The following is a 13532-nucleotide window of genomic DNA, read 5'->3' as shown; positions in this document are numbered from 1 at the left end:
AGATGTCCTCCAAAAATGATCCCAGCATTGTTTTGTTTTTATTTTTTTGGGGACATGGGGATACTAAACATATGTTTGTGGTGTAATTTGTTTATTTACTTGCCTTGAAACAGGCCTGGGAGTCTCAAAGGCCCCTTTCACACTAGCAGAAATTGCACGTTTTTGGAGTACAGGCCTCTAACCCGATGTATTCCATGGGTTTTGATATAATTGCATTTTTGTTTTCACGCGCACACACGCATGTTTTTTTTAAACGCATAATGAAAGAGTAACTGTAAAGCCATAGTGATTTTACCAAATTATTATGTGATTCGCCCATTGAAAACAAACAGAACGATGCCTACTTGGTGCTGCTCACCCTTTTCTTCAGTCTGGCAGCTTCCATCACACGGAGGTGCAGGGGGCATGTACAGTACATACAGGATGTATATGGTGACAGCCTGGCAGATTCCATCACACGGAGGAGCCGGGGACATGTACAGTACATACAGGATGTATATGGTGATGGCCTGGCAGCTTCCATCACATGGAGGAGCAGGGGACATGTACAGTACATACAGGATGTATATGGTGACAGCCTGGCAGCTTCCATCACATGGAGGAGCAGGGGGCATGTACAGTACATACAGGATGTATATGGTGATGGCCTGGCAGCTTCCATCACATGGAGGAGCAGGGGACATGTACAGTACATACAGGATGTATATGGTGACAGCCTGGCAGCTTCCATCACATGGAGGAGCAGGGGGCATGTACAGTACATACAGGATGTATATGGTGATGGCCTGGCAGCTTCCATCACATGGAGGAGCAGGGGACATGTACAGTACATACAGGATGTATATGGTGATGGCCTGGCAGCTTCCATCACATGGAGGAGCAGGGGACATGTACAGTACATACAGGATGTATATGGTGATGGCCTGGCAGCTTCCATCACATGGAGGAGCAGGGGACATGTACAGCACATACATAATGTATATGGTGATGGCCTGGCAGCTTCCATCACATGGAGGGGCAGGGGACAAGTATAGTACATACAGGATGTATATGGTGACAGCCTGGCAGCTTCCATCACACGGAGCAGCAGGGGGCATGTACAGTACATACAGGATGTATATGGTGACAGCCCGGCAGCTTCCATCACATGGAGGAGCAGGGGACATGTACAGTACATACAGGATGTATATGGTGACAGCCTGGCAGCTTCCATCACATGGAGGAGCAGGGGACATGCACAGTACATACAGGATGTATATGGTGACAGCCTGGCAGCTTCCATCACATGGAGGACCAGGGGACATGTACAGCACATACATAATGTATATGGTGACAGCCTGGCAGCTTCCATCACATGGAGGAGCAGGGGACATGTAATAAGTGGTAGAAATCATTAGTACACAAGTTACATGCAGTTTATAGCCTGTGCTGTGTGAGCAGTAAGGGTTCATAGCTTTTCTGGACAGAGGGATGACAAGTTGGGGGGAAGTGAGCAGGGAGAAGAGGAGAGAGAGACAGAGGAAGTTCTGTAGAATCACAGACTGGGATGGAGGGACTGATAGGGAACAGGAGAGATCCTTTACCTCACTATTCTGTGCAGGAGACATCTGCATTCACTGTTCTGTACACTTCCAGCTCTGCTACATTCACTGTCACATGTCACATGTCGTCCTCCTCCTCTGTGAGCAGGGAGCAGCAGCTCCTTTACAGTTACTCTTGAAAACCCCATCATACAAGTCTATGGAGATGCTTTAAAAACACTTTGGGGCACATTTACTAAGTGTCCACGGACCATGATTCCGTCAGGTTTTCCTGAATATTTCCGTTTTGCACCGTTTTGGGCCGAATTGCCCCAGGTTTTTGGCGCACGCAATTGGATTGTGGCGCATCGGCGCTGGCTTGCAGGCGACAGAAATTGGGGGCGGGCCGTCGGACAACCCGACGGATTCGGAGAAAACGCGGAATTTTAAAAACTAAATGTGTCGCAAGATCACGCACTCACATGCACTGGGAAGATTATTGGTCGAAAATTGAGGAGAATTTATTTAATCTAGAATAAACAGTATAGCTATCCAACAAAAATTATTATTGTGCAACGTTTCGGTCTTATAAAATCAGACCTTCGTCAGGCACGGATTGCAAGGTATAAGTAGAAATGGAGATGAGATGTGGTGCTATCAAGTTTTGACCAATAAGGAGTACCAAGTTATATTTCTCTATATATATGGTGTAGTAACCTACTTGTGCACCCATATACTCCAAAACATTGAGTGACGTGTATTTTCTCCAATATAATGCGCAAGCTGACAGGGAACTAGGTACGTTTTATAATCGGGTATTACTAAAACTAAGTAACTTAGAGATATTGTAAAAACGTGTTAGAACCTATTAGAACCTGTCAGCTTTGAAAAAGAATGCTCTGGTGACAGGTTCCCTTTAAAAGTAGGGCATAGTTCCCATCAGTACTGAATTCCCGTTTTTTCAGGACTGTCCTGTCTTACTGGGAGGTTGGGAGTTTGTCCCGGTTTTCCCGCTTTGTCCCGCAGATCTCCGCTGTGTCCCGTCTCCTGGTCCTGACACAGAGGAGATGTGCGGGGCATAGCTGTTATCTCCATCCCACAGTTGTCCTGCGCCACTTTACGTGTAGCCTCTCCTCCCCAAGACACATCCTGGCAGCTGCTAGAAAGGGCACACTATAATGGAGATCTGCTGGGGGGCACACTATGAGGGGGGAATGTGACATATTGAGGGGGAAATGGGGTGGGGACTGTACTGTGTGGGGGTGTGGCACGGGACAAAAGGTGTGGCTTGTGGGGGAGGATTTCCACGGTGTGCATAACTTTTGTCCCTCTTGCACCACTCTAAGGGTGTGTTCACATGTTGCGTTCTCATTGCATTTGAAAAGCATTACAACAGCTGAGGAGAGGTAATTTGCCTCCTTACATTACTCTATACATTTGTTAACGCAATGTTAACACATGCGTCTCGTAACCTCAAATGTTAACAGTAATGTATTTAGGCAAATCACCTCTCCTCAGCTGTTGTAATGTGTTTCAAACGCAATAAAATCCCAACAGTACCATGGACTTTGGGAGTGCCCCCAGTCCAGAGCATTCTGGATGGAGGTGCAAGGCCTAGGCACCTCATTATGGGGAAAAGAGATCCCCCAAGGATCCCATCACTAATTTGTATGACATTCAACAGGAGGACGAAACTCAACCCACGCCAGGTGTGCTTTCAAAGCTGTTTCCGGTAGTTAGCTTGGTGGCAAAACGGTCCTTACTACAACATTGGTTAGACTCAGGGACCCCCCCAGTATCCAAAGTACTGGAACATATGACACAGCTCTTCCATCTGGAGAAGCTGGAAGCAGAAAGGGCCAAGTCCAAACTAACAGGGAAATTGTTCCGGAGATGGAAGGGTTTCCTCATGCACCATGTCTCTCCCCGGGATAGGGACACCATTTTCCAGCCGTTTTCCTTGAGGGTGATGCCACACATGACGTTTTGAACCCGTTTTTGGTCCGTTTATAAAGCAGTCCGTCCAAAAACGCATCCGTTTTTGACCAGTTTTAATTAAGATAATTGGTAAACACATTTGTTTTTTTGGACGGACTGCTTAAAACGGACCAAAAACAGGTTCAAAACGCCATGTGTGGCCTCACCCTAACACAATGGTACCTGACGGAGCAACTCAGGAGGACACTAAGAAATTGGGGCTTACCTGGCTACGGGGGATGGAATCTTCAAGCACTACCGCTCACACTGAAAAGAGGGATGGCCCAGACCTAGGGTACAGCATTAGTTATCTCTGACTAGGATTCTCATTAGCCACTTCTTTACCTGTGTACAAATTTCCTATCCGTATATAACAAGCTTATCGATTAACTTTATGACCTGTGAGTCGTGAAACTGACTGTGTTATAATCGGCCTGCGTGCCGAATCTATGTTTTTGTAAAATACAAAATAAAACAAACAACAAAAAAGAAACGCAACCAAAAGGCAACATGTGAACGTGCCCTCAAAGTTGGGAGGGATAATGCACACAGCGATGCCACAATGTGAGGGGTAATGCACATAGCGATGCCACAATGTGAGGGGTAATGCACATAGCGATGCCACAATGTGAGCGGTAATGCACATAGCGATGCCACAATGTGAGGAATAATGCACACAGCGATGCCACAATGTGAGGGGTAATGCACATAGCGATGCCACAATGTGAGGGGTAATGCACATAGCGATGCCACAATGTGAGGGGTAATGCACATAGCGATGCCACAATGTGAGGGGTAATGCACATAGCGATGCCACAATGTGTGGGGTAATGCACACAGCGATGCCACAATGTGAGGGGTAATGCACATAGCGATGCCACAATGTGAGGGGTAATGCACACAGCGATGCCACAATGTGAGGGGTAATGCACATAGCGATGCCACAATGTGAGCGGTAATGCACATAGCGATGCCACAATGTGAGGGGTAATGCACATAGCGATGCCACAATGTGCGGGGTAATGCACATAGCGATGCCACAATGTGAGGGGTAATGCACATAGCGATGCCACAATGTGAGGGGTAATGCACATAGCGATGCCACAATGTGAGGGGTAATGCACATAGCGATGCCACAATGTGAGGGGTAATGCACATAGCGATGCCACAATGTGAGGGGTAATGCACATAGCGATGCCACAATGTGAGCGGTAATGCACATAGCGATGCCACAATGTGAGCGGTAATGCACATAGCGATGCCACAATGTGAGGGGTAATGCACATAGCGATGCCACAATGTGAGGAATAATGCACATAGCGATGCCACAATGTGTGGGGTAATGCACATAGCGATGCCACAATGTGAGCGGTAATGCACATAGCGATGCCACAATGTGAGGGGTAATGCACATAGCGATGCCACAATGTGAGGGGTAATGCACATAACGATGCCACAATGTGAGGGGTAATGCACACAGCGATGCCACAATGTGAGCGGTAATGCACATAGCGATGCCACAATGTGAGGGGTAATGCACACAGCGATGCCACAATGTGAGCGGTAATGCACATAGCGATGCCACAATGTGAGGAATAATGCACATAGCGATGCCACAATGTGTGGGGTAATGCACATAGCGATGCCACAATGTGTGGGGTAATGCACATAGCGATGCCACAATGTGAGGGGTAATGCACATAGCGATGCCACAATGTGAGGGGTAATGCACATAGCGATGCCACAATGTGTGGGGTAATGCACATAGCGATGCCACAATGTGTGGGGTAATGCACATAGCGATGCCACAATGTGAGGGGTAATGCACATAGCGATGCCACAATGTGAGGGGTAATGCACATAGCGATGCCACAATGTGAGGGGTAATGCACATAGCGATGCCACAATGTGAGCGGTAATGCACATAGCGATGCCACAATGTGAGGGGTAATGCACACAGCGATGCCACAATGTGAGGGGTAATGCACACAGCGATGCCACAATGTGAGCGGTAATGCACACAGCGATGCCACAATGTGAGGGGTAATGCACACAGCGATGCCACAATGTGAGGGGTAATGCACATAGCGATGCCACAATGTGAGGGGTAATGCACATAGCGATGCCACAATGTGAGGGGTAATGCACACAGCGATGCCACAATGTGAGGAGTAATGCACACAGCGATGCCACAATGTGAGGGGTAATGCACATAGCGATGCCACAATGTGAGGGGTAATGCACATAGCGATGCCACAATGTGAGGGGTAATGCACATAGCGATGCCACAATGTGAGGGGTAATGCACACAGCGATGCCACAATGTGAGGGGTAATGCACACAGCGATGCCACAATGTGAGGGGTAATGCACATAGCGATGCCACAATGTGAGCGGTAATGCACATAGCGATGCCACAATGTGAGGGGTAATGCACACAGCGATGCCACAATGTGAGGGGTAATGCACACAGCGATGCCACAATGTGAGGGGTAATGCACATAGCGATGCCACAATGTGAGGGGTAATGCACACAGCGATGCCACAATGTGAGGGGTAATGCACACAGCGATGCCACAATGTGTGGGGTAATGCACATAGCGATGCCACAATGTGAGGGGTAATGCACATAGCGATGCCACAATGTGAGGGGTAATGCACATAGCGATGCCACAATGTGAGGGGTAATGCACACAGCGATGCCACAATGTGAGGGGTAATGCACATAGCGATGCCACAATGTGAGGGGTAATGCACACAGCGATGCCACAATGTGAGGGGTAATGCACACAGCGATGCCACAATGTGTGGGGTAATGCACATAGCGATGCCACAATGTGTGGGGTAATGCACATAGCGATGCCACAATGTGAGCGGTAATGCACATAGCGATGCCACAATGTGAGCGGTAATGCACATAGCGATGCCACAATGTGTGGGGTAATGCACATAGCTATGCCACAATGTGAGGGGTAATGCACATAGGGATGCCACAATGTGAGGGGTAATGCACATAGGGATGCCACAATGTGAGGGGTAATGCACATAGCGATGCCACAATGTGAGGAATAATGCACACAGCGATGCCACAATGTGAGGGGTAATGCACACAGCGATGCCACAATGTGCGGGGTAATGCACATAGCGATGCCACAATGTGAGCGGTAATGCACATAGCGATGCCACAATGTGAGGGGTAATGCACACAGCGATGCCACAATGTGAGGGGTAATGCACATAGCGATGCCACAATGTGAGGGGTAATGCACATAGCGATGCCACAATGTGAGGGGTAATGCACATAGCGATGCCACAATGTGAGGGGTAATGCACACAGCGATGCCACAATGTGTGGGGTAATGCACATAGCGATGCCACAATGTGAGGGGTAATGCACATAGCGATGCCACAATGTGAGGGGTAATGCACATAGCGATGCCACAATGTGAGGGGTAATGCACACAGCGATGCCACAATGTGAGGGGTAATGCACATAGCGATGCCACAATGTGAGGGGTAATGCACATAGCGATGCCACAATGTGAGGGGTAATGCACATAGCGATGCCACAATGTGAGGGGTAATGCACATAGCGATGCCACAATGTGAGGGGTAATGCACATAGCGATGCCACAATGTGAGGGGTAATGCACATAGCGATGCCACAATGTGAGGGGTAATGCACATAGCGATGCCACAATGTGAGGGGTAATGCACATAGCGATGCCACAATGTGAGGGGTAATGCACACAGCGATGCCACAATGTGAGGAGTAATGCACACAGCGATGCCACAATGTGAGGGGTAATGCACATAGCGATGCCACAATGTGAGGGGTAATGCACACAGCGATGCCACAATGTGAGGGGTAATGCACATAGCGATGCCACAATGTGAGGGGTAATGCACACAGCGATGCCACAATGTGAGGGGTAATGCACATAGCGATGCCACAATGTGAGGGGTAATGCACATAGCGATGCCACAATGTGAGGGGTAATGAACATAGCGATGCCACAATGTGAGGGGTAATGCACATAGCGATGCCACAATGTGAGGGGTAATGCACATAGCGATGCCACAATGTGTGGGGTAATGCACATAGCGATGCCACAATGTGAGGGGTAATGCACATAGCGATGCCACAATGTGAGCGGTAATGCACATAGCGATGCCACAATGTGAGGGGTAATGCACACAGCGATGCCACAATGTGAGGGGTAATGCACACAGCGATGCCACAATGTGAGGGGTAATGAACATAGCGATGCCACAATGTGAGCGGTAATGCACACAGCGATGCCACAATGTGAGGGGTAATGCACATAGCGATGCCACAATGTGAGGGGTAATGCACATAGCGATGCCACAATGTGAGGGGTAATGCACATAGCGATGCCACAATGTGAGGGGTAATGCACATAGCGATGCCACAATGTGTGGGGTAATGCACATAGCGATGCCACAATGTGAGGGGTAATGCACATAGCGATGCCACAATGTGAGCGGTAATGCACATAGCGATGCCACAATGTGAGGGGTAATGCACACAGCGATGCCACAATGTGAGGGGTAATGCACATAGCGATGCCACAATGTGTGGGGTAATGCACATAGCTATGCCACAATGTGAGGGGTAATGCACATAGGGATGCCACAATGTGAGGGGTAATGCACATAGCGATGCCACAATGTGAGGAATAATGCACACAGCGATGCCACAATGTGAGGGGTAATGCACACAGCGATGCCACAATGTGCGGGGTAATGCACATAGCGATGCCACAATGTGAGCGGTAATGCACATAGCGATGCCACAATGTGAGGGGTAATGCACACAGCGATGCCACAATGTGAGGGGTAATGCACACAGCGATGCCACAATGTGAGGGGTAATGCACATAGCGATGCCACAATGTGAGGGGTAATGCACACAGCGATGCCACAATGTGAGGGGTAATGCACACAGCGATGCCACAATGTGTGGGGTAATGCACACAGCGATGCCACAATGTGAGGGGTAATGCACACAGCGATGCCACAATGTGAGGGGTAATGCACACAGCGATGCCACAATGTGAGGGGTAATGCACACAGCGATGCCACAATGTGAGGGGTAATGCACACAGCGATGCCACAATGTGAGGGGTAATGCACATAGCGATGCCACAATGTGAGGAATAATGCACACAGCGATGCCACAATGTGAGGGGTAATGCACATAGCGATGCCACAATGTGAGGGGTAATGCACACAGCGATGCCACATTTCTTTGATATATCGCGTAGAGGAATAATGTGATATTGCATTGAAGGGGTAAGTTGTACAAGTCTGTAATAAAACTTGGTTAAGCTTAGTCAAATTTCTTCTTATGTCTGAGCTGCTATGACCCCCATAGGGGCTCTCCTGTTCCTACTCCCCTAGTAGTGATACCCATGGTCGGGGTTCCAACACCTAATCTAATTTTGTGACAGATACACAGTGATACACTTGGATCCCCCAGCGAATGGTTAATGACATGCGAGCGCTCTGCAGTTGCTTGTGTTCCTGCAGCATAAGCCAAACAATAGCAGGTGCTAATTTATGAGCGAAACTGAGAATACATATGGCCTTTGTGTGCGGACGCCCCTCCTATTTTCGTTTGCAGTTTTTCTGTGCTGTGTCCTGTGAGCCCAGGAGCAGCTGTGCTGTAGGATCAGGCCCCAGGAGGCGGCGCAGGATGAGATACAAGTCTGAATACTGACAACATTCACAACCAAACAGCAATTACAGGCAGATGTTAAAGGGATTGGCCACTTTACCTCATGGTTTTTGTAATGTGTGTGTAAGTGTAGGGGGCCGGATACCAATACAGGCGGTCCCCGGGTTACATACAAGATAGGGTCTGTAGGTTTGAATTTGTATGTAAGTCGGAACTGTATATTTTATCATTGTAATCCCAGACAGAACTTTTTTGGTGTCTGTGACAATTGGATTTTAAAAATGTTGTGTTGTCATAAGAACCAGGATTAACAATAAAGCTTCATTACAGACACCTGTGATAACTGTTATAGCTGTTTATTTTACCCTGGGACTAAAGTACAGTAAATTACCAACATCTAGAGGTCCATTTGTAACTAGGGGTCATATGTAAGTCGAGTGTTCTTAAGTAGGGGACCGCCTGTATGAATCTATTAATAGTTCTGCGCCGCTTTCCTGATATGTAAAGTGAAACCTCTTTGTCCTTTACCTCCTCAGCCAGAGATTCCTGACCATAAAATGGCCGCAGATGGAGGGTCATGTGATCTCTAACTGTCCATGAGCAATCGCCCTGCCAGGAGCTGCCAGTATTCATGTTCTCAGGACACGGCGATGACACGGGCCACAAACAACAAACAACAGGTTTGTGGTTTGCCGCCCAAGGACAGACCACGGTCGCATTCAGGATCCCTAAATCCGTAATGTTAATTCATCAGAATGTGTTCCCTTGTGTTACACACTTCATGGGAATTTGTCCCTCCTTAGACGACGTGGGATGATATGGGTGTTGACAATTCTGTACTTTGCCGCAGAATTTGTTGGTGCTATGTAATCAACCAGGACTTAGCATGGTGTGATATGGAGCCAAAATTGGACACATCTCTGAATAGTGGGAGCTGTACTTTTATTTTAGCTAAAGTGGTTTTTTATTTTGGTTATCTATTGGAAAGGAGAGAACGATCTGATCAGTGGTGGATAAACTGCTAAGACCTACACTGATCACAAGTACCTCTAGTAATCTGGGAAAGTAATGAGTGGAGTGGCGGATTGAGCATGTGCAATGGGAGTGGCGGAAACTGCCGAGCACAGCGCTCTGGTATCTCAGAAACTTGTCTTTGATAGTGCCAGCGATACTGTTTCGCTGTGCTAAGCAGTTTCCAATGATCCCATAAAAATGAATGGAGTGGGAGGACACATGCTCCACATGCTGCTCCATTCAAATAGTCAGAACTGTACTCATATTCTCCGTATTGCTGGGGATCACATTCTCATGATCTGCTCTGGACCCACACAACAATGAGCAGTAGCTCCAACTAACAACTGGACCCATGAGCAAAAATAGAACAAGACCAAAATAGCCTTTCAATTGGCTACATAAAAAATGCTATATTTTTATTGTTAGTCGACGAAATAGCGCAGCAGCAGCTTGTGTCTTACTTCCTGCTATAGATAACGGATAACAGAAGTCTATGGGGAACAGGAAGTCAATGATTCTCCTTCCGCTCTTGCGTTACTTTACACTCTCCAGTTTAGCCTTAATGCAACGTGTGTGTGTGAACTGGACCTTAATTCTTCCAACTTCCTCTGTGTTGCATTTCTTACCACACATTCTGGTGTATTGTTTTAGTTCAGTAAAAATACATTACTTATCATCTGTCCAAGTACTAGTGATATGACAGCATTAGCACATGACTGGTCACATTGTGTAGTCATATTGCATAGTAAGAACATGTGGCGAGTATAGAATATGAGACAAAGTGCAGGACTGAGGGGAAAAACAACAAGGGGGCAAGAAACCATGTCTGGATCATCTGAAAGGGGAAAACACATTTCCAATGGTGCCTCTAGTGGTGAAAATATGTAGTGCAGCAATTCAGGCTTTGTTTGTAATGTTAAAGGACATCTACTACCAGGATCATGGATTGTACACCAAGCACACTTACATGCTGGTGTGTGCACCCTCTGGCAGAATTTGCTTTTCTTTTTAGCTTCTTAACCCATTGTTTTTTTTTTTAAGTTTTAAAAATTATGTCAATGGAGCCTTAAATCCCCTGAAGCTCATTTGCATAATAAAAAAATTACAAACAGGGGTTTAAGAAGCTAAAAGAGCTGATTCTGCCAGAGGGGGCACCCACCAGCATGTAGATGTGCTTGGTTTAGAATCTTTCATCCTGGTGGTCCTTTAAAGAGAAATGGTGCAGTTTTTACTTAAAGGGGGTTGTCTTAAAGAATCTTATAGGAAATGAGCTGTGCACTAACACCGTGGGATCAGTGATAATTATGGGAGACATGTATGGACCTCTATTAATTATTAGATCACTTTCATCTACTGATACTATCTATCATACCTCCCAACTTTGCGGCTAGTGATAGAGGGACAAAAAGTCCCTCCCTTTTTCCTATACCAACCCCACTGTCCCCCGAACATAGTATAATATCTCTTAATGGCCCCCACATAGTAATGCCCCCTTCCTGTGGTCCCCCCCCCATGGACTCATATAATACCCCATAATTCAATTCAACAACATATAATACCCCATAATTCAACTCCACAACAATATTATTGTTGCCTCCTGTCCTCCATCTCTCTCATACTGTGGCCCCTCCTCTCTTACTGTGGAACCTTGTTACTCACCTTTTCTGGTCCCCCCACCAGTCCTGCTTCGTCTTCTCCTGGGCTCTGATATGACTTGGGGAGGAGCTACCTCCAGACATCGCTGCTGTAGAGCAGAGTAGGATGTGTGGAGGCAGCAGGAGCTGATCCCCCCTCCTGCTCCTGGTCCCAAAGTCACAGGAGGCAGGACAACCCGGGACACGCTGAATGGCAGTATGCGTGACTTGCCTCTTCATCAATTAATGAGAACGGGACCCCTGCTCTGGTGATTGGTGGGGGTCTCAGCAGTCAGACCCCCACCAATCAGCGAGTCCACAGGCTAACAATAAAATTAGGAGCAACCCTTTTATGATTCTCATCACCTACAGTGAGCATGGGGCTGGCAGCATCACATTGTGGGGGTGTTCTTCAGTTGCTGGGACAGGTTGAGGAAAAGCTCAATGTAGGAAAGAACCGAGATATTTTTAAATGAAAACTTGATTCAGAACACTCAAACTCCAACCGGGCAAAATTTACATCATCCAACAAAACGATAACTGAAAGAACTCAGCCGAGACAACACAGAAGCGGGTAAGGGGCAAACCCAAGCCAAGCCTGAGCCCTGACTGTCATCCAGCAGGGGGCGCCGCCTGAGGCAATTGTCTCAGATCACCTCATGGGTGGTGTCATCGAGGCACCATACACAGAAAGACTTCAACTAAAAAGTCTTTTTAGCAAAGAATTTTAACATTCCATTTCACTTTATCATTATGAGGAATTGTGTGCAGTATGATGGGGGGAGGCTTCAATTTTCTTTATTCCAGAACCAGGCCCCAATGCTGGGGCGTCACTAGGAGAGGCAAGGCCCCATAGCAGACTTCTGAATGGGGCCCCCCTTCCCGCACAGAAAATATACATATTTGTACACTCATGCACACACATTTATGACTGATACATACATTACACACTTTCCATTCTTTAGTGTGTCAGGTCGAGTGCTGGGGCCCCCTAACAAGGTGGGCCCCATAGCTGCTGCTATGGCTACTACCCCAGTAGTTACACACCTTCTCCAATGTAATAAATAGGAGAAAATACGTGAAAGGGCCTCTATAGAATATGACTTACTCTGCTGCCAGTGTTATAATTCACTATAGCAAAATGTATTCATGTCTTCTGCTTCCAGGGTATTGAATAAATATTGAATGATTAACTAATTGGAACGCAAATAAAAAGTTGGAATAAGCTAGAATGAAATATAATATTCTTTCTCTCACCCCAGTCTTGTAGACTCTTGATATTTCAGCATACACTGCCCTCTGGTGGTCATATTCATACATGGAAAAACTGTAGCTTAAAAATATTTAAGATGTATATAAAAATATATAAAATATTTATTATGTATATAAGTTATTGAGGAATCAGTTGTGTCAACTTCATTGTTACCTACCTAATACTTGTAGAGGGAAGGTAGCTAAAAGTAGACACATGAGAAGCATGCAGACTTATTTTGGATTTATTCATTCCATTGGGGATTGTATTGTGTGGTTAAAGGGACACTCCAGTCACAGCTGATTCAGTGAATTATACATTGTGCAGGGACTGAAGGGAGGTGCAGGACTCTAGGTTTAAGGAAAAGGAGTCATGCTCCTCCCATCAGGCCCCGCATCATCTATTAAACAATGACTTAGCTCTGACTGGACTGTC

The sequence above is a fragment of the Engystomops pustulosus genome, chromosome 5 (assembly GCF_040894005.1).
Source record: "Engystomops pustulosus chromosome 5, aEngPut4.maternal, whole genome shotgun sequence".
Taxonomy (NCBI): domain Eukaryota; kingdom Metazoa; phylum Chordata; class Amphibia; order Anura; family Leptodactylidae; genus Engystomops; species Engystomops pustulosus.
Note: the sequence above shows the minus strand (reverse complement) of the source record.